The sequence below is a fragment of the Rhipicephalus microplus genome, chromosome X (assembly GCF_043290135.1).
Source record: "Rhipicephalus microplus isolate Deutch F79 chromosome X, USDA_Rmic, whole genome shotgun sequence".
Taxonomy (NCBI): Eukaryota; Metazoa; Arthropoda; class Arachnida; order Ixodida; family Ixodidae; genus Rhipicephalus; species Rhipicephalus microplus.
Window position 1 is genome coordinate 452,517,092 of NC_134710.1, and position 5,680 is coordinate 452,522,771.

The window sequence follows — 5,680 nt, forward strand, 5'->3', positions numbered from 1 at the left end:
CAAGCTTATTCTTTACGGGAACAACTATAGACGATTTGATAAAAGCAGCTAATAAAACGTTAGTCAATTTTTCGAAATGGTCCTGCCAAAATTCGTTACAGATCAACAGCTCTAAAACCAAGGCCGTTCTTTTCCGTGCGAAAGGAATGACATGTACGTACACTCAAAAACTGATGCTAAATAATTTCAATATCGAACTTTCAGAGACTGTCAAAACTTTGGGCGTCATCTTTCATCAACATATGTTCTGGAATTCTCACACTGAACAATTGTGTATTAAGCTAAGAAAAGCCCTTGGCGTGCTGAGAAGGTGTCAGTCGTTTCTACCGCTCCCCCAGAAACTTCTTATCTTTAATACGCTTTTTTGTTCTCATCTACGCCATTGTCAGTTGGTATGGGCTTCTGGAACTGAAACATCAAAACAAAAGTTGTATACACTTCAAAAAAGCGCTTTACGGGCTGTTGCAAATATAGGTTACAGAGAACACACATCCCATTTATTTGTCAAGTTTGAGGTTTTAAAATTTTGTGTTGCATATGAACACAACTTGTTGTTGTCTTTGAGGTCTGAAATTCGAAAGAATTGCGCAAACCTGAGAGGCTTAGCACATTTACAGCCTAAAATTTTGTTGCGTCCTATGCGGAGTTCTGAACACTGGCACATCCCCCGACCGCGAACAAATTACGGACTCCAAATGCTAAAGCACTCTGTTCCCCATATACTAAATAAGTTCAAGCTCACAGAACAGCAATTGCGTCTCCTTTCAAGTAGTGATATATTAAACCTGTTTGTATAAGGAGCTATAAACCCAGAAAAATTGCACCCAGTACTTGTAAATGCATGAAATTTTAAGTGTACCCCTTTCTGTTATAGCGTCTTATTTTGGTTCCCTTTTTTCCCAATAATTGTTTGTTTGTAAACATCCAAGTGTGCATCTATTCTGTACTTCATAAACAACCACTAGAATGTTATTTTCTTTTCTTTTTTCTTTCAATCATACGTGAGCACCGTATGGAGTTGGGTGTGCCATTGTTTCTGTTGCCTTGTACAAATGGGAGGTGGGGCTAGTCAAGCTGCTATAGCGCAGCTTTTTTCCTACTTTCCATGCCACAATTGTTTCTTGTTTGTGTAAATCACGGTGTATCGTTGTGGCGAAATAAAATTTCAACTTCAACTTCAACTTCAATGGCTCTGTAATAGCAGGCTCACGTGCAATATCGTCGCTAACAAAGCATGTCGGTGTTAGATAGGCTGAAACCAATGATCCGTGGATGGGGTATGGTCTCCTGCTATGTACTTCACGCAGATATTTTTTTTCTTTCTGCTTCGTCTCACTGTCACGTGGCTAAGATCAGAACCGAAGATAGCATATTGCAATAAAGGATAAAAGTGTGGCTGCACACTAACTGAAAACTTTCACAGGTATAAGAGCTTCTTTTTGTCGCTCGTATTGTTTCTTAGCAAAATTTTGTGTTAGGACGCCTACCATAGTACATCACATGCCTGACTTTTACAAAAAGATGCAAGCAGACGATTTTGAAATAATAGTGAAGATGATTGCAAAACGAAATTTTTTCATCCACTTTTCTGTGTTCTTATTTACATTACATTGGTTCTAATAACTTCCCCTGTGCATTCCTTGGCATTACTGTCTGTTATATCTCATTAATATTGTGTTAAAACACGGAAAAACGAGCCCTTAGGTATACACTTCTTTCCCTTATTTCATTGAACAAGGGTATCGTACTGGCAGACTTGGTGTGTTTAGGTTGTATAAGAGGGACAATTAATCAGCTGCCCGCTCATAATAAGTTCACGTGCTTCGTGACGCCAAAACATGCGCATAAGAGTGTTTTCACACTCGTAGTTTGGCTTATAGATGGCGCTGACTGTCACTCCTACTTCTAAATTCACAGATAAACACAAAAAAGTGGATGGAGGGAGGGCCGCTGTGATAGCTCAGTGGGTAGAGCATCGAACGCGTAATTCGAAGGTGGTAGGTTCGATTCCTGCTCACAGTTGGTAATTTTTTCGTCCACTTTTCTTTCTTCTTATTTACATTCCATTGGTTCTAATAACTTCCCCTGTGCATTCCTTGGCATTACTGTCTGTTATATCTCATTAATATTGTGTTAAAACACGGAAAAACGAGCCCTTAGGTATACACTTCTTTCCCTTATTTCATTGAACGAGGGTATCGTACTGGCAGACTTGGTGTGTTTAGGTTGTATAAGACGGACAATTAATCAGCTGCCCGCTCATAATAAGTTCGCGTGCTACGTGACGCCAAAACATGCGCATAAGAGTGTTTTCACACTCGTCGTTTGGCTTATAGATGGCGCTGACTGTCACTCCTACTTCTAAATTCACAGATAAACCCAAAAAAGTGGATGGAGGGAGGGCCGCTGTGATAGCTCAGTGGTTAGAGCATCGAACGCGTAATTCGAAGGTCGTAGGTTCGATTCCTGCTCACAGTTGGTAATTTTTTCATCCACTTTTCTTTCTTCTTATTTACATTCCATTGGTTCTAATAACTTCCCCTGTGCATTCCTTGGCATTACTGTCTGTTATATCTCATTAAAATTGTGTTAAAACACGGAAAAACGAGCCCTTAGGTATACACTTCTTTCCCCCCATATATATATATATATATATATATATATATATATATATATATATATATATATATATATTTGTATCTATATATATGTAAATGTGTGTGTGTGTGTACTGTGCACATATACGAGCGTGGTAAATTTCTCGAAACAATATGCACCACTGCCTGCCTAAACTTTTGACCATGCTTTTGACCATGCTGTTCTATAATAATAGAACCATGCTTATAATACAAAACATCGTCATAAATTTGGTCACTTGCAATGGCGTTACGCCAATAGAATATTTGGAAAGCAGCACAATTTCAGCTTTAGATACAAAATGAGAAATGGTTACAATGAATTTACGTAGGTTAACAGACAGGTTATATATACAATTGGCACTTTTTGATATATTTGTGTGTTGTTTTAATAAGTTTAATATTTAATAAGCCTTTCGAAAAGCAATAATTATTATGTTCCGTGAAACTGCCATGAAGAAACTCAGTCGTGACCGATTAATGTGGTGACAACGTTACTTATACTCGGGTTTCTTGTGAAACAATCGAGCGCATGTGAGCTCATTAGATGAACACTGTGCTCTGGATATCGTAGAGACTGTTGACAAATCGAGCATTTAGTATATTCATGGTTTCGATACTTCTACTCTCTTTGTAGTTCGCCAGTATCCACCTATGATGTAACGCAGCTCAAAGGGCTGATTGTGTAAGAAGCTAGGCGATCAGTGCAAATTACCATTGACAGTTTTTTGTGTGTGTGTGTGTGGTTCAGCAGGCTCTTGAAGCAGTTAGTGTATCGATGCAATTTAGGCGTGCATGCATATTCACTCGTGCTCCATGGCGCGTGTCGGGTGCATCCACTGACAAAGGCTCAGAAAGGCAATGAACTCGCTAAAAACGAGCAATTACACGCTTTCGTAGGCACGGGTGCGCGCGCTCCCAAGGCAGACGCTCCTGAGATCTTCAGTACCATGGGACTACAGCGCCGCCACTACTGTCACCCGCCGGAGAATCTGCCAAGATGCGGCGCGGCCACCTCGTTCACTCCACTGCTCTTTCTATAGTACACTGTAGCTGCGATCAAGTCTACGGTTTGGGGGCACATCTCGTGGTCTGTGGCCCCGAAAACACGTAGATAACGTCGCTACACTCTGTGAATCTGCGAGAAATAAAAACAGTAAGCCTAGGATGCACTCCTCGGGTGATGACTCCGCAGTATTCGTGTGTTTCAAAGGGAACGTTGTCTCGCTGGCCGAACCAAAGCCAACTAGCTCTGTCGTTCTGTTTCGTGCTGTTTTCATCCCCACAGGTTCGTCTGCTCGGTTTTATAATCGTGCCATTCGATATCGAGCTCACAAGGACCGTTTTTGTAGCGTTAGCTACACTGGCCTCCCTGAGCCGATCTTGCGTGGCACTGGTCTGCGCATGCGCAATGATACTCCGCCGCCATGTGCGCGCAATTCGATGCGCTGCGCAGACGATCAGTGGGGTGTCACGCACCGGAGCCGGCACCTTCCTCGCAGTCGGCTGCGGCCGCGCGCGACTCGCCGCCGCCGGTGTCCGCTTTCCAGAGGTGTGCCGTCATAGCCTTGGTAGACATATGAACGCCGACGCACGCGCTTTCCCTGTGCAGTCGTCATGTGACACTGCGCTGGAGCCGCTTGATAGCGCCTCTGACTGGCGTTCGCCACTGTGGTTTAACCGTGGAGAAGGAGAGTGCAAATGCTGCTCAACGATGCCGTAAAGCGGAGAATCATAACTCATCGGATCCCGAAGTAGTTGCCCGGCAAAATAAATATACATGTGCCACATATTACGTATATCATGTGTGTCATAGGAACAGCTGTAAGCATGATAATCAAGCTAATTCTAGACAATCAGGAAAGCTTTCCAGAGGAGTGACGTCATGGCCTTGACATACATATCGGCGCCAGCGTTGGAGCTGCTATGCGATGCGCAGACGACCTGTGGTGTCACGAACCGGAGCCGGCACCTCCCGCGACTCGCCGCCGCCGCTGGTATGCGCTTTCCAGAGGAGCGACGTCGTAGTCCGGGCAGCCGTAATGGCGCCGGCGCGCGCGCAGCTATCTCACACTCGTTGTCTGACACTACGCTGGAGCCACTTGATAGCGCCTCTGACTGGCGTTTGCCAGTGTGGTATAGTTATGGAGGAGAGCACAGAAGCTGCTCAACAGCGTGCAAGAGCGGAGAAGCTTAACCCCTGGCAGTTAGCGGTTGAGCGTAGGAGGAACGAACAGAAGAAGGCTAAACGTGCTGCGGAGACACTGGAGCAAAGGGAGGAACGTCTAGCAAAGCGGCGTCGCCAGGAGGCTGAGCGATGTGCCCGACCATCTCTGCAGCATCAAGAACAAGACGCCGTCGATGACGTGAAGGCTTGCCAATCGACTGACTATACTGTGAAACTTAGCGAAAGCGCCAGTGCGACTCGGACCTTCGAGACGGACTTCGCAAACAATCCGTTTGAATATGTGTGCGACGTGTGTGAAAGACTATGACACATGTAAGACTTGACGCCGCTAAGTAGTGCCATGCGTGAAACGTTGAGTTTAGCGGTGGCGCCTGAGTGGGGTGAAACCGTGGCGCGAGTTTGTACAACGTGCAAGAACGTTTTCGTTAAGCAGAAGATTCTACTCTTTAGCGTTACCAATGGGTCTCGTTACCCGGCCATGCCGCCAGGTCTACCGGTTCTGAACGATGTGGCCGAGCGTTTACTTTCGCCACGGATTCCCTTTGTTCAGATCCGTCGTCTGATAAACTGGAGAAATGGTCAGTTTGGCATTAAGGGACCCGTGGTGAACGTGCCGGTAGACACAGACGAGATGCTAAAGCAGTCGCCTTGTGGCTTGGCAGACGATAAGTGCATAGTAGTGAACATAAAGAGGAGAATGTTTGCCAAGACTACCTATCTGTCGAACATGGTTTCTCGCAATGTGCTGGGACCATGGGTTGAGGTACTAAGAGTCTTACCGCTGTATGAGCATTACGGCATAAACATAGACGAGGGACGTTTGGAGAGGCTGTATCGGGAAGCCATCGCTCCAGAC

At 44.9% G+C, this 5,680-nt stretch overlaps 1 non-coding gene across 1 annotated transcript; it reads left to right on the forward strand.

Moving 5' to 3' along the window:
• Positions 1-2,405: 2,405 nt before the first annotated feature.
• TRNAT-CGU (transfer RNA threonine (anticodon CGU)) lies at positions 2,406-2,478 on the forward strand. The gene has a single exon. It is a non-coding gene; the product is annotated as a tRNA-Thr (tRNA).
• Positions 2,479-5,680: the final 3,202 nt, after the last annotated feature.